At 37.5% G+C, this 26,638-nt stretch overlaps 1 long non-coding RNA gene across 1 annotated transcript; it reads right to left on the reverse strand.

The window, feature by feature from the left end:
• Positions 1–14,578: 14,578 nt before the first annotated feature.
• On the reverse strand, positions 14,579–15,352 carry LOC143613334 (uncharacterized). The gene is made up of 3 exons (XR_013150097.1): positions 15,162–15,352; positions 14,856–15,077; positions 14,579–14,697 (listed from the first exon to the last, which is right to left on the reverse strand). It is a non-coding gene; the product is annotated as an uncharacterized LOC143613334 (long non-coding RNA).
• Between the last annotated feature and the right edge of the window lie 11,286 nt (positions 15,353–26,638).

The raw sequence follows: 26,638 nt of genomic DNA on the forward strand, positions 1-26,638 counted from the left end.
TCATCCATGAAGACTTCCATAGAGTTTCGATCATTTCATGAAAGATGGCCACCATGCAACTTTGGAAGGTGGCTGGAGCATTACATAGTCCAAATGGCATTCTTCGGTAGGCAAAGGTTCCGTATGGACATGTAAAAGTGGTTTTCTCCTGATCCTCAGGAGTAATGGGAATTTGGAAATATCCGGAGAATCCGTCAAAAAGCAGTAGAACATTTTTCCAGATAATCGCTCAAGCATTTGATCTATGAAAGAAAGTGGAAAATGATCTTTTCTTGTGGCGTCATTAAGCTTCCGGTAATCAATGCAAACTCGCCAGCCTGTGATGGTTCACATTGGTATTAGTTCGTCCTTTTCGTTCATTACGACCGTCATTCCTCCCTTCTTGGGTACTACTTGAACGGGACTAACCCAAGGTGAATCTGAGATCGGGTAGATTAATCTGGCATTAAGCTGTTTGATTACTTCCTTCTTCACCACATCTTGCATGTTGGGATTGAGACCTTTGATGTTGGACCACGGGTTTGTATTCTTCCTCCATGAGGATTTTGTGAGTACTAAAAGAAGGATTGATTCCCTTGATATCCATGATCTTCCATGCGATATCCTTCTTGTGGTTTTTAAGAACTTTAAGAAGTTCGTCTTTCTCTTCTTTAGAAAGGTGAGAAGAAATAATTGCTGGGAGTTGAGAATCTTTTTCTAGAAAGGCGTATTCGAGATGCTTTGGTAGTTCTTTTAATTCTAAGGCTGGTGGTTCTTCGATTGATGGTTTTGATTTTTCATTGTTTTCAAATATTTTATATATCTTTTCTGATTCTTCGTGGTAGTTATTGTTGAGATTTTCGTTTTCTAAAATGGGTTTGTTGAGTGTTTTGTCTAAGAATTTTGTCTCTAGTGGAGTGTTGATGGAGGAATCTCGCATATAGCAACTTACGATGGAATCTGTGATGTCAACACAGTATAATGTGTCATCGTGTTGTTGCGGATATTGCATAGATTTTCCTATGTCAAAAGTGATTGCCTCGTCATTGGCCCTGAGAGTGAGTTTGCCGGTGCAAACATCAATGATAGCCTTTGCGGTTGCTAAAAAGGGTCTTCCTAAAATCAGAGGTACACTTTTGTCTTCCTCCATGTCTAGAATTACAAAATCTACTGGGAAAACAAACTTGTCAATTTTGACAAGCATGTTTTAAACAATGCCCCGAGGATATTTAACGGATCTGTCAGCTAACTGAATGCTCATGCGGGTGGGTTTTGGTTCTCATACCCTAGTTTTGCAAAAACCGCATAAGGCATTAAATTAATACTAGCTCCTAGGTTAGCCAGGGCATTGCTAACAGATAAATTTCCTATGAGACAAGGGATAGTAAAGCTCCCTGGATCGTTCATCTTTATCGGTAGCTTGCTTTGGAGGACAGCTGAATATTCTTCACTTAGGGTGACATGTGAGAGCTTTTCCAGCTTTCTTTTGTTTGTCAGCACTTCTTTGAAAACTTGGCATATTTTGGCATCTGAGCAATAGCTTCGACAAAAGGGATGTTGATATGGAGTTGCTTAAAGAGTTCTAGAAACTTCCCATACTGAGCTTCCAATCGCTCCTGCTTCAGTCTTCCAGGATATGGAATAGGTGGAACATAAGTTCGGATTGGCTCCATAACTGTTTCTGAAGTTGGTGAGACAACAGTGGTCGTACCGCTTCTGAGTGTAACGGCGTTAGCTGTTGCATTCGGGTTGGTGATTGTGTTGCTTGGAAGAGTGCCAGGTGGTCTTTCGGATAATTGTCAGGCAATTTGTCCGATTTGATTTTCTAGGTTCTGAAGTGATGCTTGTTGACTTTGAGATCGGCTTCATGTTTTAATAATACTCCGCTGATATCAACAGCTCTTGAGTCGGCTTTCTTTTCTGCTTCATTTGTTTTGGTCATCAGTTGGATTAGCATTTATTCGATCTTAGAGTAGCTTGGGTTTTGATGGCTACTAGAACTCTGATCTTGAAATTGAGGTTTAGGCTGGAAGGGTTGATTCATCAGTCTTTTATCGAATCCGGGTAAAGGTTGAGTGTTACCTCCTTCTTTCCAGCTGAAATTCGGGTGGTTTCTCCATCCCGGATTGTAGTTATTGCTGAAAGTGTTGTTCTGTCTAGTGATGAAATCGACTTCTTCCATGGCCATAATGGCTTGTTTACAGTCACTTGTCTTATGATTTCCTCCACAAGTGTCACAGGTGAGTCTGGTTTTTGATAGCCCGGCTTGAAGTTGTTCGAATTTTTTTAGAAAGGGCTTCAAGCTGTGCTGTGACAAGAGTGTTGGAATCGACGTGGTGTATTCCTTTATGGGTAGGTGTAGATCTTGGTGGGTTGTAAGAAAAACTCTTCTTTGCGGCCTTCTCCAGGACTTCAAATGCTTCGTTAGGCGATTTGGATCCCAGGTCTCCACCAGCGATTTGGTCGATGGCCTGTTTGTTTTGACTGGATTATGCGTCACAGAAAGTTTGAACTTGTAACCATACGCTCAGTCCATGATGTGGGAATCTTCTTAGAAGACTTTTGTATCTTTTCCATGCTGCGTGTAACGACTCATCATCATCGGTCCGGAATCCGGTAATGCTGGCTCGGTATTTGGCAATTTTATCGGGCGGAAAATATTTGAGGAGAAACTGTTCAACCATCTGGTCCCAAGTGGTGATGGAACCAGAGGAAATAGATTCTATCCATTCTAGGGCTTGGCCGCTTAGAGAGAAAGGAAAGCGTTTGAGTTTGATTTGATCATCTGAACAGTTTTGGATTTTAAAGGTTCCGCAGATTCGTAAGAATCGAGATATGTGAGAAAGAGGATCTTCATCGAGGAGACCATGAAATTGAACTGAATTTCCACCATATGAATGGTGCTTGATTTGATTTCGAAATTTACGGTGATTTCGGGTGGAACTAATCCATTGCCATAGCCTTCGAGAGTTGGCTTGGCATACTGGCTCATGTTCGGCTCATTGTTCTGGGCCGCAATCATTTCTTCGGTTTTATTTTCTCCTGATGTGGTGGCGTCTACTGATTCGTCTTTGATTGCTTCAGCGGTTTCTGCTGTCCTACGAGTTCCTCGACGAAAGAGTCGTTCCGGTTCAGAAATTGGAGAAACAAGCTCAGGCTCAAAAGTAGAGGACATAAATGGGAATAAATCAAAATTAACCACTAAAGTAAAAGTTAGCTAAGGGTAGACTAAATTAAACTACGAGTTAGGCAAAGCTATTCTAAAGTACCTAAGGTCTAAGTTAATTAAGCTAAAGTAAAGTAAGCCAAAGGTAAAAATAGGCTAGCCGTAAAATTATATATTTTAATATTATTAAAAAAATAAAAATAAAATAGAAGTTAAAAATTTGTACAGTTATAGACAATGATTAAATTAAAACTTGAATCGTTCTAAGAAACGTACCGTGTCCCCGGCAACGGCGCCAAAAACTTGATGCGTGCTGCGTGTAACGTGGTAAAATATAAAAGGGTGGAATGAGTTGCTTTTACACAAGATCGTGTTTTAAATTTATAAAAGTGATTTCTACAAAGACTAAACACACACAAATAGGCAAGTGTACCTATCATATATGTAGAATAGTATTGGTAAGAACCAAGTATCGATCCGTGGACACAAAGGTTTCTAATAATGAATCGTTTTTTTGCTTTAATCGGAGGTTTTAGTCATTTTAGGGTTAATATTTAACTTTTTATAAAATATAAATACTTATATAATATATAGGTGACCAAGACAAGAAATTCTAAATGAGTTGTTCAATTATGCGAAGGTTACCATCTAAGATCAAGAATCCACTCCATTTTAACATTGATAATTAATATTTGGACATGTGAAAAACTTGCCATAGCAATATATGATAAATAGCTCCTTAAACCTTAAGTGAGCATCTTTGGCACTAAGGAGATAGCATGCGCATTTTAAAGTCCACCCTTTCCTAATGTCATACCATCTCAATGATGTCAATTTAAGTTGGCAAGTTGTTTCGTAAAGTAGAAAGATTAGGAATGACTTCGATTTCTCAAATACCATTTCTAACAACTTCGGGTGGTTGTAGTTCATCACACAACCTCCCCTTGGTTGATTTATGTAGGTTATAATTACACATTCTGTTAACATATGATTTCTTTAACTAATTTGATATCCTAAGCAACGCAATTTTCGAATTACCAAGGTTTAGAAAAATACATCATAACTTATATCTCATCATTTCTAAGTACAATATAAGGATCCATGTTTCGATAATGTATCAAAGTATTTCTATCTTTTAAGAACATGAATCGATCATGAACGATTACCAATGGAATTGACAACCACCAACTTTAAATTAGTGATTTAAGATGGTGAAACATTTCTTTTCAAAAGATAATTGTAATATAACCATGTACTTTACTAGACTACATCACATGTCTTGATTAATTATCAAGTAAAACAAAGCTTCTTCATAGATTTTAGATGGTAAAAGGAGTTTAGCTCATAATGAGCATGATGATAGACATTAAGATGATTGATGATAACAAATACATGATTAAAATTGGAACAATCTAACCAATTATAGATGAATCTTTCTTCTTAATGATGGTAATGATGGTTGATGATGATGGTTGATGGTAATGATCTCCAAGCCTTCAAACTCTTCACTAGATCTTCAAAGTGAGTGTTAGTGTGTGTTTTTATAAGAGAGAACCGAATAGATTTCTTTTCAAGGCACCCCAAATGAGTGCAACATGAGCCACTATTTATAGGTAATCTGGATAGTGAGGCACGGCCCCGTGCTTGATGAGCACGCCCCCGTGCATTTTTATGGCATGTGCCATATTTGTTTTGTCTTTTCTGTGAGGTGGCAACGGCCCCGTGGTTGGTAGGCATGGCCCGTGGTTTTTAGTGACATGTGCTCAATTCTTCTTTGTCTTTTATGTGTTCTCGTCCACGGCCCCGTGCTTGATGAGCACGGCCCCGTGCTTTTGCTTTCAGATTTTGTCTTTTCTTGTGTTTAGAAGCATGGGGGCGTGTTTCTTGAGGCATGGGGGCGTGTTTCTTTGTTTTCTTGTGTTTTCTTCTGTTTTTCTTTATCTTTTTGCTTGTTTCTTCGTTTGGGACTTGGTTTTACCTGAAATTATGTTTGTTTATGATAAGTAGCCTTTTATGCTATGTTATTTGATGGAAATTGCAGTTTTTAGAGATTATTTGATGCCGAGAAGATGTATATTTCTATGTATTTACTTGAAAATGTCTTAAATAAACAACAAACTGGTGAACTCATTGCCAAAGAGCTGGGATATGAATGTTGCTGTTATCAAGAAGACTAAAGGGGGTGTTTGGGAAATTCTCCCCAAGTAGGATTTGCACCTACGACCAGTCAGTTAACAGCCGACCGCTCTACCACTGAGCTACTGAGGAACAATGGACTTAAGGAAGCCGACTCTCATTCTTTGGACCAACCTATGACCGAACAAAAAGGAGTTCGTCACCCTCACATACACCGGGAAAAAGGTTACGATAGCAAGCCCCTCCCCGGCCGGAGAGCCTCCAGAACAAGGAGGCGGCGATCAACCATCCACTCTCGAGATTCGTATTGATCAATTGATCTTCGCGTCCTGCCAGTTCACTAAGTAGACGGGCAACAAAGGCTTTTTACCTCCTTATAACTTTTCATTAAGTTAATAAGTTACAACATTGTAACTTATGAAACTTTTCCTCTCACAATATAAGCAATCCCAAACACCTTATTATTTTTCAAAAAGTTTATAAGTTATAAGTTGGTGAAAATAAGCAATCCTAAACACCCCCTAAAGATCTCAACAGATTGTCTATCACTGAGATGATAGCTACTATCAAGGCATGTGACATGGATGATAAGCAACATGCAATAAATCATGCCAACTCCTATAATGCGGTTGGGTATAATGTTACTTCCAACAGTGCTCTTATTTCGCAAGACAGCTTCTCAATGTTCAAGGCTACTCAACAACCACCTCAGGGTAACTTTCAGATGTTCACATCCACTTTAGGCTAATCATATTCCATTCCACCCCAACCAACCCCAGTTTTCTTCACTAAGTCTAGTCAGTCTACAACTGATAATGGAAAGGCTTCACTCTCAGGGGTAACTTCCAGTCAAAACTCTAGTAAAATTCCTACCATGCCAAAGGAGACTCAGGAGAATATAGCTCTAATGGCGGGATTCATGAATTGTTATAATGCATTTTTGGCTGGAGACTTGGTTCAACCTGTGGTTGCTGCTGAACTTGATCAGATTCATCTTGATGATGTTGAAGAAATGGACATCTCGTGGCAAATCGCCATGGCAGTGCTTCGGGCGAAGAAGTTCACTAAGAGGACGGGTAGAAATAATTGGAACATGCCTAATAATCAAATGTGGGTTTTAACAAAGACACTCTTAGGTGCTACAACTGTCACGAGCCGGGTCATTTTGCTCGTGAATTTACTAACCCAGCGAAGGATAGAAACACGGAAAGGGCATTGGTTCCAATTGGGAATGCCAGATGTGAGGCTGGAGGTAGTTCAGGTAACGGTGAAAGAGGTATGGTTGCTCAACAGTTCTCTTGGAAAGATCAGATGGCTGCGCTCAACATTGGAAATCAGACCGCAAACTTTGCCAATGTTGAAGACACTGGAAAAGAAAATGCTACTGAGGAGAAGATCAAGGAACTTCAATTTGCATATATGGCGTTCACTTCTCCAAGTTCATCTGAGGTATGTTTTCAACCATGCTCTTTAGATTGTGTTGACAAAATAGAACTATATAAGCTTCATAATAACAACTTAATTAGAAATATGGAAAGATAAAATCTGAGAATTTTAAACTTAAGAAAAATGAAAAGGCTTTCCAAGATAAAATAGAAGCTCAACAAAAGGATATCTCTAAGCTTAAGTCCGAATTTAGTATAAAGTCTTGTCATCACCTTGATGCCAAACAAGAAATCGTTGTATTGACTGCTAAACTGGAAGCCTCCAAGTTAGAAATTTTGAATTTAACTAGTAAATTTGAAAGGGCTGAACTAGACTTTAAGAAATTTGATGGTTCCAGTAAAGTAGTCAACTCAATGATTGAGAATCAATTGTGGTGGAAAGAAAATGAAGTTGAGGGATTAGGATACAGTCAGGTTCCCCCACCCTACAACCACAATTATGTCCATACCCCTGTTACCAAAGAACAGGAAGAAAAGGTAAAGGACATGAAGTACGGTAAACAAGACAAAGGTGATGGAACCAGCTCTGTGAATGATGGTCCGTCGATTTCAGATATGAATGATCCTAATATGTCTACTTCATGTGCAGAAAAAGTAATTGTGAAGGAATGGACTGATGAGGATGACGACCCATGTTTTGAATTTAACAATGACATTGTTTCTGGTGTTTCTTTAAAACTTCCTGTTTTGATTTCTGTTATTCTGATTGTTTGTGTGGCTCTGTTTTAAAGAGGAAGGATTTTTGTGTGGTTGATTCGGTTGAAACTGTGAACTCTAATAATATGGTTTCTAATAAAAATAAAAATTCAAAAATTTCTAAAAAATACGTAGCGCCTAAATTTGTCAAAGAGGGATGCTCTAATGACAAACAAGGTAATAAGCTCAAGGATGCTAAAAGGGGTTCTCGCAGTTTTAAGCAAACTGGTCCACACAACCAGTCCAGGCGAGGAGTTGCCCAAAATGATTTTCGCATAAAACGTCAAACTTGTTTTAATTGTGGCACTCCAGGTCATATTGCCAGAAATTGTCGATAAGAATATGCCCTATATGCCTCATAACTCGCACATGCAAAGATTCAGGCACAATCAGGCTATTCCCTCTGACAATGATTGAAATCGAAACAAATCTGGCAGGTTTAGTCCTCATCAGACCTAGCCTAACATGTTTCGTGAAAGGGTTAGAAAAGGTGTTTCAAATTCAAATATAAACACTAAGTCTAAACCAAAACAAGAGGAAAAGACAAATTCATCCTCTTCCAAACCTAAAACACCAGAGGTTACGCCAACCATTCGTACTTATAATGCCAAGTCATACAAACATAAATGGTTGCCTAAACCTCTGGCAAAATCATCTACAAAATCTATGTTTGACGATCAAAAGGGCATGTCATGGCAATCTATGACAACTGTAGATGAGCCAGGGTCACCCAGTGTAACTATGGACTGGGTACCAAAATCTAGCTAATCTCGCGCTTTGTGCAGGAATAGTTATGGAGGAATATTATCAGACCTTGGTATGTTGATAGTGGCTGTTCCAGGCACATGACATGGTACATTACCCAACTACACGACATTCAGACTTTTAATGGTGGGTATGTGTCCTTTACGGGAGGAGAAAAGGGAAAGATCACTCAGAAGGGTACTGTAAGTAACAGTGTTCTAAAATTTGAAAATGTTAATTTTGTTCTAGAATTGAAGCATAGTCTTTTGAGCGTGTCACAAATCTATGACAAAGAATTTTCGACTCATTTTAGTAAGAAAGAGTGTCTGATTTTGAAACTTGGTATAATTATACCAGAAGACTGGATTCTTGTTCAATAACAATGAAAAGATAATGCTTATGTGATCGACATAAACAAAAATGTTCCTGATGAAATAACTTGTTTGTTTTCAAAAGTGTCAGAACATAACGCCATGCTATGGCATCGTCGTCTTGGTCATGCAAATTCTAAAAACCTTAATCGTCTTGCTAAAAATAATTTGGTACGTGGCCTACCCATTAAGAATTTTGTAACCATTGAAAAATGTGTGGCTTGTGCTTTGGGAAAACATCATCGAAAAACTCACAAACCGAAGTTAATCAACACTATCTCATCTGTGTTTCAAAACTTCATATGGATCTTTTTGGACTAGTCCATGTCTTGAGTCTGTCTCATAGCTCTTATTGTCTTGTTATTACTGATGACTACTCACGTTTTACCTGGGTGTTTTTCTTGTCAAATAAGAGTGAAACTGCAGATTTAATCAAGAAATTTGTAGTGCTCATAGAGAACCAACTAAACTTGAAGCTGAAGGTAATTCTTTGTGATAATGGAACAAAATTCAAGAATACACCATTGAATCATTTCTGTTTAGAAAGGGAGGTGCTACGTCAGTACAGCGCAGTAAGAACACCACAACAAAATGGTGTAGCTAAACGAAGAAATAACTCTTATTGAGGCGGAAAGAACTATGTTGTTTGATTCTAAACTGCCTCTGTTCTTCTGGGTAGAAGCTATTAATACGGTCTGTTATGTTCAGAATCGGATAATAATTAGCAAGTCCAAGATGAAGACTCCATATGAGATTGTTTATGGTCACAAACCCACTGTTGCACATTTCAGAGCGTTTGGCTGTCCTTGCACACTACCGAATCTCGAGTCTACTCCAAAGTTTGGGGCCATAACTGATGAATGTTATTTTGTTGGTTATACGGGTAATACAGCTTACAGGGTCTACAATAAGTCAACCAAGCAGATTCTAGAGTCCTATGAGGTTCGTTGGTTGTAAGAAAATGAGACCGATGCTCGTGTTGGTCCACACTGGTTATTTGACTACAATGAACTCTTCAAACCTTTCAATGTGTTTCTAGTCATCAACACAGAATCTTTAGGTGGTCCTACAATGGAAGCTGCAAAAGATGACCCACAGGCTGTATCTCACATCTCTCCATTTCTGGATGATGATGTCACTGAATTAAGTAATGACTCACCCGAAACCAACGCTCAGCCAAAGGAAACTCCAGAAACCGAACGTTCGTCGAACTCGTCTGAAGATGTTGCTGCAGTTGAGGGGGGAGAGTTCCATTCGTCAGATCTTCGGGAGCACACTGTTTCCCGATGCCATTCCAAATGAATATGTTTCCGGTACTTCGTACTCTCAAAGTACGGAGACCTCTGGCTGGAAGAATCCCCTTGATGATGTTAGTGAGAACTTGTCAAACCTGCAACCTAACAGTGATGTTTCCGATCTTTTAATTCCATCAAGAATCCAGAAGAATCATCCAATTGAGAATGTCATAGGTCCCATTGAAACGGGAGTGTCCACCAGAAGTCAGACAGGACACATAAACAACTGTATGTTTTCCTGCTTCATTTCTCAAATTGAACCAAAGACAGTAGAAATGGCTCTTTAGGAACCTAGTTAGGTTGATTCTATGCACGAAGAATTGAATTAGTTTGATAAGTTGAAGGTTTGGAGATTGGTTAAGTTACCGAAAGGAAACATAGCTCTTGATACAAGATGGGTTTTTCCGAAACAAGCAAGACGACACCGGGGTTATTGTTCGAAATAAGGCACGGTTGGTAGTTCGTGGTTTTTGTCAGGTTGAGGGTTTAGATTACACTGAAGTCTTGCCCCATTGGCTAGACTTGAGGCCATTAGAATGTTTCTGGCCTATGCATCATACATGAGGTTCACAGTGTATCAGATGGATGTTAAGACCGTCTTTCTGTATGGTGAAGTCAAAGAAGAGATTTATGTTGATCAGCCACCGGGTTTTGCTAATGCCAAGAAACCAAGTAACTTTTATAAGCGAGACAACGCATTATACGGGTTACATCAGGCTCCTCGAGCATGGTATGCCACATTGACCGCCCATCTTCTTGATCATGGCTACAAGAGTGGAACCATCGACCAAACCTTGTTCCGGAAAACTGTTGAAAAAGATTTGTTTCTCGTCCAGATCTATGTAGATGACATTATTTTTGGATCCACCAGCGCTGAGTTGTGCACATAATTTGAAGAGGTAATGAAGAAAAGGTTTGAAATGAGCTCGTTGGGTGAAATGACAACATTTCTGGGTTTACAGGTTCGCCAGAGCTCGACAGAAATTTTACTGCATCAAGGGAAGTATGTTGAAGATATGCTGGAAAAGTTTGAACTTCAAGATTCCAAGAGTGCCAACACTCCCATGGAAAAAAGGCCATTACTTTTATCTGATCCTAAAGGGAGTCCTGTAGATCAAACGTACTATCGATCGATGATCGGGTCTCTAATGTACCTCACAGCCAGTCGTCCTGACATCATGTTTGCAGTATGCCAATGTGCTAGTTTCCAGGCTAATCCTAAACTCTCTCATTTAATTGTTGTTAAACATATTTTTATATATCTAAAGGGACAACCGAAGTTAGGTCTTTGGTATCCCAAACAATCATATTTTGATCTTTATGCTTTTGCTGATAGCAATTATGGTGGATATGACAATCACAGGAAATCCACATCCGCTGGATGCCAAATCTTAGGAGATCGTCTCATTTCATAACAATGTAAGAAACAACAGAATAGCCATTTACCTAAGAGCTTAAAAGTTTGAAGGACATGTATCTTCATACATGTTTGGTCCGGTTAACCACTTGTGGTCATACAGAATAGCCATTTACCTAAGAGCTTAAAAGTGACCGGGGTGACTGAATTGTTAACACGTGTGTTTTATGTAACTCCTTGGGAAATGATATTACTATTTAGTTACCAGCTTTTTAGAAGCTTCAAAATATTTTCAAATGAAAATTGATCCAATCTTTGGAAAATGATAGATAAAATTGCAGAAATGGCTGATCAGGCTCCGTTAAAATTTGTGGATACTCATAATATTGCTGGACATTTATTTGATCCACCTCTGGCTCATAAAGAATTCAAATCTATGATTGTAGGCCTCAACACCTGCAGGATTTCTCACGCACTACGAGAAAATACTGTCATATTCAAGACGATGATCACCGATTTTTGGAAAAATGCCAAAATCCATCAACAAGGGCTAGATGGAGCTGTGTCAATAGATTCCAAAGTACAAGAGAAGCCAGTCACTGTCATGGAAGCTATTATCAGAAAGGTGCTGCGATTTGCTGATCAAACAGATTACCCAACTGAATATTCTACTGCAGCTGTTACTGAGATCCTCACCAGGATGGGTTACGAGGGTACTTATCCTCCGACAATCAAGAAATTATTTCACCCATACTGGAGATTCTTAATACACATGTTCTTTACTTGTGTGTCGGGGAGAAAGGGAGGATCATACGAGATCAGCCATACTCAGATGTCTGCTATCGTTGCTCTAATCATGGATTGGAATTACAACTATTCCAAGTTCGTTTTCAATGAAATGATGAGCAATCTGAAAGGGAAGAAGAAAGAGATGTTCCTTATGTATCCAAGATTCTTGCAGATGATCTTCGATTTTCACTACACCGAACTCGTCAAAACCGTTGACACCTTGGATATGAAGTCAATGGGACCCAACACCTTTGGGTTAATGAAACAGTCCAGGAAAGGATCAAAGATTGTATATCAGGGCCTCAATGATCTGGTGAAATTTGGATGTTTTGCTGAAATGGAAGCTGAACCAGTTATAGCTCAGGTTGCTGATGAGCATTTGGCACCAGCTCAACCACGTGCTGCAGCTTTTGAAATTTCTGATGATGAAGATGATGAGACAGAACACCGTGAGACGGACACTGCTCCGAATGCTAACAAATTGAGTGATCTTGAGGCTGCCAAAGCATTATTACAGTCAACTTCTCTGAAACATCCTCAGACAGTTGCTGAGAACATTGAAGAATATCTGATTGAAGAGCCAGCCGCTGATCTCATCCCTCGTATACGAAGAAAGAAAGATCCGAGATCTAGCGGGTTGGTCAGTGAAACTGAAACAACAACTACAACACCAACAACAATTGTTACACCAACAACAACCACCGCACCAACAACAGCCACTTTCACTGGCCCACAACAACCTGAGTCCCATGCTCCAGAGACTCAAGTTGACAAAGGTGCATCCACTACAGAGTCTTTATTTCAAGATAAGATGTTTGATGACTTTTCTAGTGATTTTGATTTCGAGACAGATGTTCCACACATCGATAAGGCAGATATACCATCCACAGATATCCCCTCAGGCTCATCTGGCCAAGCTGTTCAAGGTCAGTCAAGTTCTGGCGCGTTAGAAAAGATTGCACAAATTCTTGCTATGCAAGAAACTTATTTTCAAAACAAAGGTAAGGGAGTTGTTCTTGAAGATGCTCCGGTTGACATTCACGCGCTACAACGTCGAGTCTTTGAACTCGAGCAAGATTCTGTAGTCAAAGATGTTCGTATTCAAGAATTGGAGGCCGGCAACACAGACAAAGATTCCAAGATTAAAGAATTGCAGTCCAACATGGGAGGTTAAACTGTTTTATATCTTGATCTTCAACAAACATTGTTCCAAAAGTTTGGGGATGAGTTTAAAAGAAGTGATGATGTGGCCCTTCAAACTGCTCAAGTTAATCAAGGTGATGGTTCAGGTTTTCATGCAGGTGAGAACATAGATGAATCAGAAACATTGAACAGTATATGTCTGCACCACCAATCACCAAAGAAAAGTCAGATAGAGTTCAGAGAAAGCTGCTAGTGATGAAAAACTCAAATCAGAATGTGGAATCATCAGACCATCCAGACAGGTTCGTCATAAATTTTCAAAAGGGATTCCTGGATAAATATGGTGATAGATCGGGAGTTGTATCGTGGGGTTGTCATGCTGAGAAAAATATGTGGTGGGTAAAGAGGAAGTCGGGAACCACTGGGTATTACAAGAAGATGAAAGATTTTGGTTCCTGGACTAAAGTGGATCTCAGTGATTTGATAAACTCTCCGTTCCACAACCCAACAAATGATAAACGTGCTACGAATTTCTGGAACTTTTTGAGAAATCGGGTTGATCGAGGCTTTCCGACAATGCCAACTGCTGAATCGTTCTTAACGAAAGCTAAGGGGGTCATAGATCCGAAGACAAGAAAAACAATGGTAAATGTCATGTGGCCTGCTACAAAGAAGGCTACTCATATTCCTGTGCCTGACGCGATTCCAGACGGTACATTGGACAATATGCGGTTCTGGATTTACGATAGTGCAACTGCCACTGTTGTTGTCAAATTACAGAAGAGCAAGGGGAAATATAGATTTGTTGATCCAACGGATCTGCTGAAGTTTGGTAAAAAATATATTAAGACTCTAAGCACATTCCAGATAATAGTTGAGCCACTTTTTGAGGTAGCTACTAAGGAATACACGAGTATGGTAGCGTCTATTATCATATGCAAGTTTTGGGATGGTGCGTTGAAAGATGCTGATATTGACTACATGGAGCATGATTGAAGACCAAGCTACAAACCAAGGGGGAGATTGTTGGGTCTAAATTAAGATGGTTAGTACTTAGTCTTGGTGGGTGTAATGGGCTGATATGTAAACCGAGATCCCAAAGGTGGGCTTTTGGTTGTTTATTGGGCTTATATGTTTTGGTTCTCTATATATAGGACGCATTGTATAGAGATTAGGGTTGTTCGTTCATTCACTTGTGAAGTTTTGGCCGTCTACGTGTTTACTAGACGAGGTTGTAATTGTGCTTAAGCACCCGACGTATAATAATAACACGTGTGTTTTGAAGCAATTCCCGTGTTACGTATTTGTGTTTATTTGTGTTCTTGAGTCACCAAGTGTTGGATTTCCGCACCAATACTTATTTATTGATATCATAATTGTAATGATCCAGATTCGGGACTTACAATACATATTGCTAGCTTAGCCTATAAAATGCTAAATTTAAAGATATAAACCATATACCTTGAATTGCAGCAGAATGTCCCCTAAAACATATAATTTTTCCGACAAGGTTGTCATGTCCAACACGAACAAGTTCACACAGAGCAGCCATCCCCTGCCACTCATTAAAACAAGCCTGATACCAGCCAGATTTAAAATACAAATGGTGTTAAGTTCTTTATCGTATTCATCAAATGATAATCAATTTTATTTTATATTTTAAAATCCATTCAACTTTTACTGTCTAAAGAAGAAGGATATCGTATAAAAGTATTAACTGCAAAATGCACCCACTCCTCACCTTTTATTGTCTAAAAAAGGATTGATACCTCCACGTGCTACGTCTTTAGTTAAAGAACAAGAAAACAATAAAACTTTTTAAAATGACACACTGGTTATTTATAGTAAAGTCTTTGAAGATAAAGATGTAAATCAATATAAAAAAATACATAATCATAAATTACTTTCATATTTTCCTAATATTCTGCAGTACCAGAGGCATCTTCTCAGGTGATACTACAGATAAAATATATATCTATTTAATAAGTGAGTTAATATTGTAGGTTAAACAATAAAATTTAAAAAGTCAAAGTGCAATACCATTGTTAAAATGTCAACGAAAGATGGTTCAGCATGTCATCACTAGTTAAATCACATGCAAATGCGCTTTATCTTTGACTAATTGAAGTCTTAATGTGCTTGTAGCAATATAAAAACTTGTTAGACGTAAAAATATAAGAATAAGGGTAACCACATGTAGATGTAGAATACTAAGAATATACAAAGTTGATCAGGTCAACATGAGAATTCACACGCATGGATATATATATATATATATATAAAAGGTAGGAGGAGGGTTAACGTACAATAATAGGCTATTGTACATTGGTACGCAAGACCCTGCACCACCAGATCCTAATTGCAATTAAAACTATGCGGTGGCATAATTGTAATTAAATCAAAAAATACTTCTCGCACAACATATCGTCATTTGCTGCAAGCCTTCAACCATAATCAAATCATCTACAAAACTAAAGCATAATCAAAATCGATAAACCCATTATCGCTATAATTTAATAATCTTCAAATTGATCAAAAATTGTTTACTTAATCAATAGAATTGATGTGTAGGAGGCTTTAGAATCATCAATCGATTATGAAATTGCATAATAATGCACTTAATTGAGCTATAATTAGGGTTCATGTTTAAACGTTCTGCACAAAAACTTTTAACGTTCTAGACTTTTTGTACAGAACTTCTAAATTTTTTGTCTAGAACTTCTAAAGTAAAAAGTTTAGACCAAAATGAAGAAAAAGTTTAAACGTTCTGACCAAAAATGAACAAAAAGTTTAAACGTTCAACTAATACGTTCTGATCAAAACTACAAATTTAAACGTTCTGACCAAAACGAACACCTTTAAACGTTCAAGTTTAGATGTTCTGTACCAAAACTTTAGAAGTTCTAACAAAATGTTTAGAAGTTCTATTCCAAAACTTTAGAAGTTCTATACGAAAACTTTAGAAGTTCTGTACCAAAACTTTAAAGTTCTAACAAAAGGTTTAGAAGTTCAATATAAATTCCACCCATAAAACATTCTAAGGTTAAACCTTTAAAGGTTAAGGCAAAAAACTTTAAACGTTCAAGCCAAATTCTCATCCTTAAACGTTCAGACTTAAACCTTTAAACGTTCAGTTAAAACCCATCACTCAAAACTCAAAATTGATCAATTGAAGCTTCAAATTGATGATTAATTTGATCAATTTCAAAGTTTAATTGATCAATTAGTTCAGCAATTTCAATTTCAATCGGTCAATTTGATCAACTGACCTGTGAACAACTCGTGACGGAGGAAGATGGTGTTCACGATGGTAACGTCGATGGTCGCGTCGGTGAATGCAATCGTTGGACGGTGACAATTGATGGACGGTGATAGTGAAGGCGGACATAATCGATGGAAGTAGTGGATCAGAGTTGATGAAATTTACAATATTGCCATCGCGTGATTTTGAAATCAACAGTGTAGGAACTTGCATACGTAATGTACGATTAGGGATTATTGTATTGGATCTTTTATCTAATAGGTAGCAACTAAAGAAAAAATAGTGTTTCTAGCTCCACTTCCAACCTACAAATCAATGTAAGAAAAGATTTATCCAAACAGAATTTGAGGTTTTAAATATATAAATTACATAATAAAATTTCTATAGGTTTAGTAAGATAAAAATATTGAAATATTCACCTCAAAAACAACCTTTTCTATTGCCTTTAAAATATATAGATATATACTTGTAAAATATACGCATACTCATAAAGAAAGAGTGTTCCCATTCTTTATCCAAATATTGCATATTCTTAAAGAACTGGAAAATTTAATCATGAACACGAATAAGAATTGTAAAAATGTACAAGCTAAAAAAATAAAAACGAAGGGGAAAGCAAAACCAACCCTATCTTGAATTCTTGACGATGTTTGTAGAAAATATCCTAATATATTTTAGCATCCTTTTCATACTTCTCTGCAAAAAATAGTTAAGGATTTGAAACAAAAGACAAGCTTTAGGGAAATTAGATTTAGGACTGAAGTTAGTTGTAGTTTAACAATAAAAATATCTTTGATCTTGCAGCTTATAACATCCTCTGATTATGTACACAAGGTAATTCTAGCTAACAAAGTTAACATCTAGAACCTAAAACCATAAACTAAAACTACCACATGGGTACAAAGCAACTTCAGATTTTGAATTAGAAATCATCTTCTTAATCTATATTAAACAATTGTTCATTATCTTAAATCTAAACCATTTGATTCTTCTACATTCTACAGACGTTAAAAAAACTAAAATGTAAATCCATTTCGATTTTTATCTAATTTCAACTCCAAACCTCAAATTCCACCCTCCCAAGCCCTAGGTCACTCGCATCTAGCTATTTTTATTCCATCATCAGTTTCAACTCAATTTTAAGCTACACGAAGCTTCATCACCTTAACCTATCCAAAACTTAATTATAAAACTATTCAATCATATAATTAAAACCTAGAAATTACTCAGCACACTTTCATTTTGTTGCGTTATGAACTATGATATGAAATATTGATAACAGATCTACGGTAGCAAGCTAGACTTGAAATGCCTAACATATGGACCTAGAATTAGGTAACAGGTTAACAAATGAAGCAGAATCAATAGAAAAGAAGGATGAAATTCAAACATGTTCTAGTTGCAAATGCAATGCCACTAGAGTCCGATTAGCAATCAATCCTAAGCTATTATTCAACACAGTAGGAATCAATCAGCTCCGTTCCATTAGCAATCGGAACAAGAACCTGTAATTCGATCAAAAACGATTGAATCCAATTCTACAACTAGCCAATTCGACATTGATATCCAATTGCTTTACCTTACATGATGCAGAACAACGTCTGTAGCCACTGCTCATCGACGATTTTGTTTGTGATTTTTGAACTCGTGATCAACGGAATCATCGCCCTATCTTCTTCGCTTCGATCTCTGCAGTGATTCAGTGAACCCTAATTTTTTCTGTGGTTTATATTAGGGGCGCAAGATTATTAATTATAATTATAGTTATAAAGTGACACTAAACATGACATACAAAAAATAAGTGTCATTATTCCTTAAATTTTAATAAAAAAATGTCACTTTTTTATGACGCACACTTTTACATGTCATAAAATCATAATTCACGTGTCATTAAAGGTCTATTTTCTAGTAGTGAACATCTTTAGCCTAGTAGCCAAGCTTTATCCTCCTCTCTTTCTCTCTCTCTCTCTCTAAAATGTGAGGCCCGATCTCACCGTAGTCATCATAATCGTACATGCTAAACGGGAAGCCGGCCGATCATCATTAAGTTCATAACGTGTTCCATAACCAAGTTAACTGGTATCTGGTATCACATCTCACATGTACACAATTTATATGTTACTCATTCTTTTCTTAATCTTCATATCACGAAATTGGTCAACATATCAAACCCGACCCTGCATGGAGAATTGTTCAACCGCCCAAACTTGCACAGAATGTTTGCTCCAGCATAATTGCAAAAACAGAAGGGAGCAACAAAGCTGGAAAAAGAATATGCCTAAAAATGCGTGACAGTTGCTAATATTACATACTAGTTTTATTAAAACGTGTTGTGGTTAATAAAATAGATGTTTTAGTTGCCTTGGATATTTGGCTTTTGAACTTGTTGTTTAAATAACATATATACGGACGATAAATAACCAGGACAATCTTTTGTATTTCAAAATTCAAAAAGCTCAAACGACATAATTAGTGTATAATTAACCCAACTTTATATGTACAAAATAAACAAAAGATGTAATTTCAGCAATCTTATGTTGAATTATTAAGCACTAATTAAGAGATAGCCTATAATTAATTCAGCATGTCTCTGAAATTTAATCATTAAAAGACTCTACGAACCATCAAGAGATGTCTTTTCAGTGAATCAAACACAGACCACCTCTTAATAATTCAGATGTAGCCTTTAATGGAATCATTAAGAGGCTATCAAACAACCCCTAATTTGTTAATCAAACATCACAAACATCTTTAGCCAAATTCTGGACATCTACCTATACTAATAAACAAAAATAATAATAATAATGTGTCATAACCATATTCAATCTTAACTTTAATTTCTTTCATATTTTTAATCTTCACTCTCCTTAATTCATGCTATCCATGAGTCATGTGTTTAATTGGTATGCTCCATTAGTTGTACCCTCATATGAAGAAAAAAATGTATTTAACGTAATTTAAAACTCAATAACTTTTACTAATCCGTTACATTTAATTTTACTATAAGATATTGAAAGTTTAACTGATTGAAAAAAATATATACAAACTATTGAATATCTATAAGAAGTTTAAACTCAAACAGTGAATTATTAAATTATTTAAATAATGATTTATGAACCATTTTCGTACAATAATTAGTGACATATATTTATAATAAATATTTAATTATGTGTGTACTTCAAATTTCGTTGAATAAATACAATATTTATAATCTTATAATTTGTAAATCACTATTTAAATTACATTCGTATTGATCGTATAAAAATCTTTAATATTGATTTTATGTCATTTTAAAACATTATTACAATTTTAAGAAAATGTAAAATTTAAATATGTGACATTTGAAGTGTGTGATAGAATATTATAGTTAACCTATAAATTCAAAAGAAAATCCCTAAATTACGTATGATAAAATACCTAAATTTCGATAATTTGACAAATCCCGTGTAATACTGTTGGATTAATTTCTATTCCGGGTCACAAGTCGGTGAACCGGGCCTAAGAGGTTTTAACAAGTCGGCTAAAGTCTAAGGGGTATTATGAAACATTCCATATGCTTGGTGGCCCAGTTCACCTTGTTGGCCAAGTTGACCTTGTTGCCCAAGTTCACTTTGGTGGCCAAGTTGAGTGGTGACCACATATTATGTTTGGTGACTAAGTTGGGTTACTAGTATAAATAGATGAACAAAGTTAGTGTTAGATACAACACAACAACAACAACAAACACAACAATCACCACCATCACTACCAAAGTTATTGTAATCAGTTTTTTGAGTTATATTTTCTGGTTATAATATAAGTCGGTTATTTATAAGTTGTGCGTTAATTATCGTTTATCATTCTTGAATTGGTATCAGAGCTCGGTTCAAGAACGCGATAATTAACGGCCAACAAAGAAGGTGTCTCGATCGAACACGTTGGTTTGATTTCCTGAAAAAGTTGTTATCGTGGTTGATCAAACAAGTTGGTTTGATCTCCCAAAGAAGTTGTTGTCATTGTCGATAGCATAGTTCGTTCAATTGTTACTTTATTCAAACAAGTTGGGTTTGAGTAGCCATAGGTGACATCACTCCACCGTCGCCGCCAAAGGGGAAAGAGAACGGGCCATCATCCGTTCAATGTCCAATGTTAACTGCAACGAACTATACCGTCTGGGCTATGAGGATGAAAGTAGTCCTAAGAGTTCACAAAGTTTGGGACACCATCAACTCGGGTGTCCCCGATGAAGACAAAAATGACATGGCTATGGCCTTGTTGTTTCAATCCATACCCGAAACCTTGATCATGCAAATTGGAGATCAAGAAACTGCTAAAGCCATGTGGGATTCGATTAAAACCCGACACTTAGGTGCCGAACGGGTTAGAGAAGCACGTCTCCAAACCTTGTCAATGGAATTTGACAATATGAAGATGAACGAGTCAGATTCCATAGATAACTTTGCGGGCAAGTTATCGAGCATTGCCTCGAAATCAGCGGCTCTCGGCGAAGTTATAGATGAAGCAAGGTTGGCAAAGAAGTTTCTCAAAAGTCTCCCAAGATCGAAGTATATTCAATGGTTTCTTCGCTTGAGCAAATGTTTGATCTCAATAAAACGGGATATGAAGATGTCGTAGGCCGACTCCGAGCCTATGAGAAACGAATCCAAGAAGAAGAAATTCAAGGGGGTGACCAAGGTAAACTTTTATTCGGTAAATATGATTCATCAAGTTATAGAAGTTTTGAATCTAATGGGGGACAAGGAGGTCGAGGTCACGGTCGAGGCCGTTTCAATGGCCAATACCGAACCCCTAGTACCGAACAAGGGTCATCAAGTCAGGGAAAAGTAAGAGTGAAGAAAGATCGGTCAAACATTTTATGTTACCGATGTGACCAGTTTGGTCACTTTGCATCCGGTTGCCCGGACCGAGTTCAAAAGGGTCAAGAAGCAAACAAAACCGAAGCCAGTAAAAATTTTGATGATGCGGCGTATATGCATCAAGTTGTGTTCTTAAATGAACAAAACCTAATACCAAAGAAATACGAAACCGAGTGGGTCGAAGATGATGTATGGTATTTGGATAATGGGGCAAGTAATCATATGACGGGAAACCGGTCGTATTTTTTAGAGTTAAACGAGAACATAACCGGGAGGGTTAAGTTCGGAGATGGGTCATTTGTTCAAATCAAGGGAAAAGGCTCAATTCTTTTCCAAGGAAAATCGGGTGACCAAGACTTGTTAACCGAGATTTATTATATTTCGGAGTTAAAAAATAATATAATAAGTCTCGGTCAAGCAACGGAATCCGGATGTGACATTCGGATGAAACACGATCTTCTGACCATGTACGATGAGAAAGGGAGGTTACTCATGAAGGTCAAGAGATCCAAAAATCGACTCTACAAAATACGAATGAAAATTGGAGCTCCCGTGTGTTTGCAATCAAAGATTGAAGATGATGCATGGTGTTGACACGTAAGACTTGGGCACATCAATTTCGAGTTAATGAAATCGATGGCTAAGAAGGATCTTGTAAAAGGTTTACCACATTTTGAACACGAAAATCAGTTGTGTGAATCGTGCTTGGTGGGTAAACAAACGAGGCGTTCGTTTCCGGCTACATCCTCGTTTAGAGCATCCCAACCTTTGGAGTTAGTTCATGGTGACTTGTGCGGTCCAATAACCCCATCCACTATCTCGGGTAATAGGTATGTCTTTGTTATTATAGACGATTACTCACGATACATGTGGACGTTTTTATTGAAAGAAAAAGGTGAAGCGTTTGAAAGTTTTAAGAGGTTTAAAGCCCTGATCGAGACGGAGGCGGGTTTACCAATGAAAACTCTCCGAACCGATAGGGGAGGAGAATTCACTTCACGTGATTTCAATCGGTTCTGCGATGAAAGTGGAATTATTCGGCATTTAACCGCCCCGTACACGCCTCAACAAAATGGCGTGGTAGAAAGGCGAAACATAACTTTAATGGGGATGGCGCGGAGTATTCTAAAGGCAATGCAGGTACCAAATTATATGTGGGGAGAAGCGGTCTGATATTCAACCTTTTTAATCAATCGGGTCCCAACCCGGGCCTTGGTTGATCAAACTCCATATGAACGGTTCAAGAAAAAGAAACCGATTATTGAACACGTTCGAGTATTTGGGTGCATGGCGTATGCTAAAGTTGATAGTGTACATCTAAAGAAACTTGATGATAGGTCAAGACACTTCGTTTATCTCGGGTCGGAAACGGGTTCAAAACCATACCGTCTCTTCGATCCGAACACCCGGAAAATTGTTGTTAGTCGGGACGTTGTGTTTGACGAAAACAAAGGGTGGAATTGGGTAAAGAAAGTCGAGAAGAATGACTACGAGGCGGGTATGTTTTCTATTGTTTGGGGGGGTGCGGTTGACAATGGAACTGGTCAAATAGAACCCACCATTGAAGAAACGTCTGGAAGCAACCCGGGTAGCCCAAGCTCTGAACCTACATCATCAGTTCAACCCAAGTCCAACGACTCAACCGAACCAAGTCATATCGGACCTAATTCCTCAACCCGCTCTCAAGTTCAGTCGACGAGTAATGTGTCACAGGTCCATTCGGGTGAAAATGAGGCCCAAACGGGTCTAATACGTTCAACCCGAGTCTCAGTTTTACCAAGAAGATTACAAGAAGATTATGTGTTACATATTGACTCTGACTATGAGCAATTGCTTCTCACAGCAAGTGGTGAACCGAGTAGCTATTTTGGGGCTAAGTCGAACCAAGAATGGGTTCGAGCTATGAATACCGAGATCGATTCGATAAACAAGAATGAAACATGGAGGTTAGTCGAACTTCCAAATGGTGCAAAATGTATCGGGTTGAATTGGGTATTCAAAATCAAACGAAACGCGGATGGAACGATAAACAAGTACAAAGCAAGGTTGGTTGCAAAAGGTTACGTGCAACAACCCGGGATTGACTTTGATGATGTTTTCGCTCCGGTAGCCCGAATCGAGACTGTTCGGCTACTAATCGCATTGGCTGCATCAAACGGGTGGGAAATCGACCATCTTGATGTAAAAACGGCTTTTCTACATGGTGAATTGAAAGAAGTTGTGTTCGTTTCACAACCCGAAGGATACGAGAAAAAAGGCGAGGAGGAAAAAGTTTACAAGTTGTAAAAGGCCTTGTACGGGTTAAGGCAAGCTCCCCGAGCTTGGAACACAAAGCTCGATAACATCCTACGAGACATGAAGTTTCAAAAATGTTCCAGGGAACAATCGGTTTACCGAAAGACGGATGGGAAACATTTTTTTATCGTAGCCGTGTATGTGGATGATTTATTTGTGACTGGTACAAGCTCGAGTATAATTTCCGATTTCAAAAAGGGTATGGCGACCAAGTTTGAGATGTCGGATCTCGGGAAGTTAACCTACTATCTCGGAATCGAAGTATTCCAACGAGAGGACGGGATAATAATTACACAAGAAGGATACGCCAAAAGAATTCTGAAGGAGACAGGTATGCAAAACTGTAATCCGTCTCAAGTCCCGATGGATCATGGTGTGAAATACTCAAAATCCGAGAATGAAGTCGAACTCGATGCAACCGAGTATCGAAAGGTAGTGGGTTGCTTACGGTATTTATTACACACTCGTCCGGATATGGCGTACTCCGTGGATATTGTTAGTCAATATATGCAAAGCCCACGAGAATCTCATGGTATGGCAATACGACACCTATTGAGATATTTGAAGAAAACGACAAGTTACGGGATCAAGTATGGGAAGAACGGGTCCAAACGACTTGTCAGGTATAGTGATAATAGTCACAACATAGATGAGGATGATGGTAGAAGTACCACGGGGCACGTGTTTTATTACGGGCAATCTCCAATTACATGGTGCTCACAAAAGCAAGCGACAGTTGCACTCTCATCGTGTGAAGCTGAGTATATGGCGGCTTCTGCAGCCGCATGTCAAGCTGTATGGCTCCGAGAGTTGTTGAGCGAGTTGACTGGAGAAGCATTGCAGAAAGTTATGTTGAAAGTTGATAACACATCCGCAATAGCCCTTGTGAAAAATCCGGTTTTTCACAACCGAACAAAGCATATAAAGTCTCGCTTTCATTTTATCCGAGATTGCTACAACGACGGCGAGGTCGATGTTGAGCACATTAACGGGAAAGAGCAACGAGCCGATATCCTCACTAAAGCACTCGCAAGAATCAAGTTCACGGAGATGCGCGAGTTACTTGGAGTTGAAGACCTTACTAATCCGAATCAGAAATTAGGGGGGTGAATGTTGGATTAATTTCTATTCCGGGTCACAAGTCGGTGAACTGGGCCTAAGAGGTTTTAACAAGTCGGTTAAAGTCTAAGGGGTATTATGAAACATTCCATATGCTTGGTGGCCAAGTTCACCTTGTTGGCCAAGTTGAACTTGTTGCCCAAGTTCACCTTGGTGGCCAAGTTGAGTGGTGACCACATATTATGCTTGGTGACCAAGTTGGGTTACTAGTATAAATAGATGTACAAAGTTAGTTTTAGATACAACACAACAACAACAACAACAACAAACACAACAATCACCACCATCACTACCAAAGTTATTGTAATCAGTTTTTTGAGTTATATTTTCTGGTTATAATATAAGTCAGTTATTTATAAGTTGTGCGTTAATTATCATTTATCATTCTTGAAATATACGGGTTCAAAAACTAGTTATACATATATATAACTCTTTTCGATCAATATGTCCTACAATTATCCCAAAATAGAAAAGCTTTAACAATAGTCTTGAACCAGAACAATATATGTAGTATAAATGGTACTCATGAAGTTAACATCTCTTTCTTTTCACACAACTGCACGTAATACACAAAATATGTCTGTTATTTACTCGCTTTTATTTTAGGAAACGACAGGTACGAATCTAAGTGGCGGTCTCTTTTCTTATACGTTTTTTAACGAAATATATTTACAAATACGACGATACAATATTAACGAGATATCTTGAGAAAAAAAAAACAAAAAAGCCAACATTAATGTGATATCTTGAAAAAAAAAACAAAAAAGCTCACATGTTTACTAAAGCCTCATACACAAGAAACTGTGAAATGGAATAACAATAATGCATAGGAAAAAGAAGGTTCTTTTGGCTTTGATGAGCATATAAGAAAGGTAAGCTAGCCTTTGATCATCACTTCTTTACAAGGGTATATGATTCCCACATCCTATCACCTCATTCTCTTTTCAGTTGCTTCTCTTTCAACCATAATTAAATTCTTTTGTATTTGTTTAATTTTTTTAGTTTCACTTTTTATATTCTCTTTAACTGGTTAATAAATATATATACATTTGTATTATATATATAAACACAACATTACAATTAAACACAAAGAGCTTTCAACGTAAAAGCATACAAATAACTAGTGTTCCTATGATTAACACTATTATTACGTTATAGTTTTTGAACTAGCTAAATAATATTAAACTACTTTTCTTTTAATTTTATTTTAGTTTAATAACTAGTGCGATTTAGCATAATTACTTAAGTAGTTTGTAGGTTTCTCTCGTTTAATCTTTTGTATATAACTGATCCTACCATATCTAAATCATTTAATTTATTCATTAATGATTTTATCTTTGAGTTAAGTGTCATTTTAGTATTTGTGGTTTGTTCAATTACGCAGCTTTACTACTAGTTTTGAATTTATTGCAAATGACTATTTCACGTTTCTAAAACTTGTCATTTTAGTTTTTTTTTTCTAACCCCGTCTATTTTTGTTTGTTAAGTCAGGGGTAAACTAGTCATTTCATTTATTTTATTTACAAAAAAACATAAGATTGAAGAATATGAATTAAAATCTAAACTCCTTTGAAACTAGAGGGACCTTTGTGCCATTTTCAAATAATTAAATCCCACCCCATTCCTACTTCGTCTTTCCGATTAAAGCCATCTCGCGGCCGGCGAGTTTGGTTGTCATTTCCGGTCAACTCCAAATGGTTAGCGAGACCAATCCACAACGTTAATTCTTTTCTATTTCGCAATCATAACTTATAACGACTATCTGTTAATCTTTGGCTCGAGTTAATTTGGTTTTAAAAATTGATGGTATTATTCATGAACTTTAACCCGCATTAAAACCATAATCAAATCAGATACTTTATCTGTTGATTTTGCCAAATACTTACACCCAGACACTAATTAGATGATTACGAACACACTCATATGCTCAATTCTACCTAACATCAACTCTGTGATCATCTTGAAACTCGCTACCAACCCGAACC

This window comes from Bidens hawaiensis, unplaced genomic scaffold (genome assembly GCF_021521415.1).
Source record: "Bidens hawaiensis isolate Kalapana, Puna unplaced genomic scaffold, B.hawaiensis_p1.1 tig00002265_1, whole genome shotgun sequence".
NCBI classification, from domain to species: Eukaryota; Viridiplantae; Streptophyta; class Magnoliopsida; order Asterales; family Asteraceae; genus Bidens; species Bidens hawaiensis.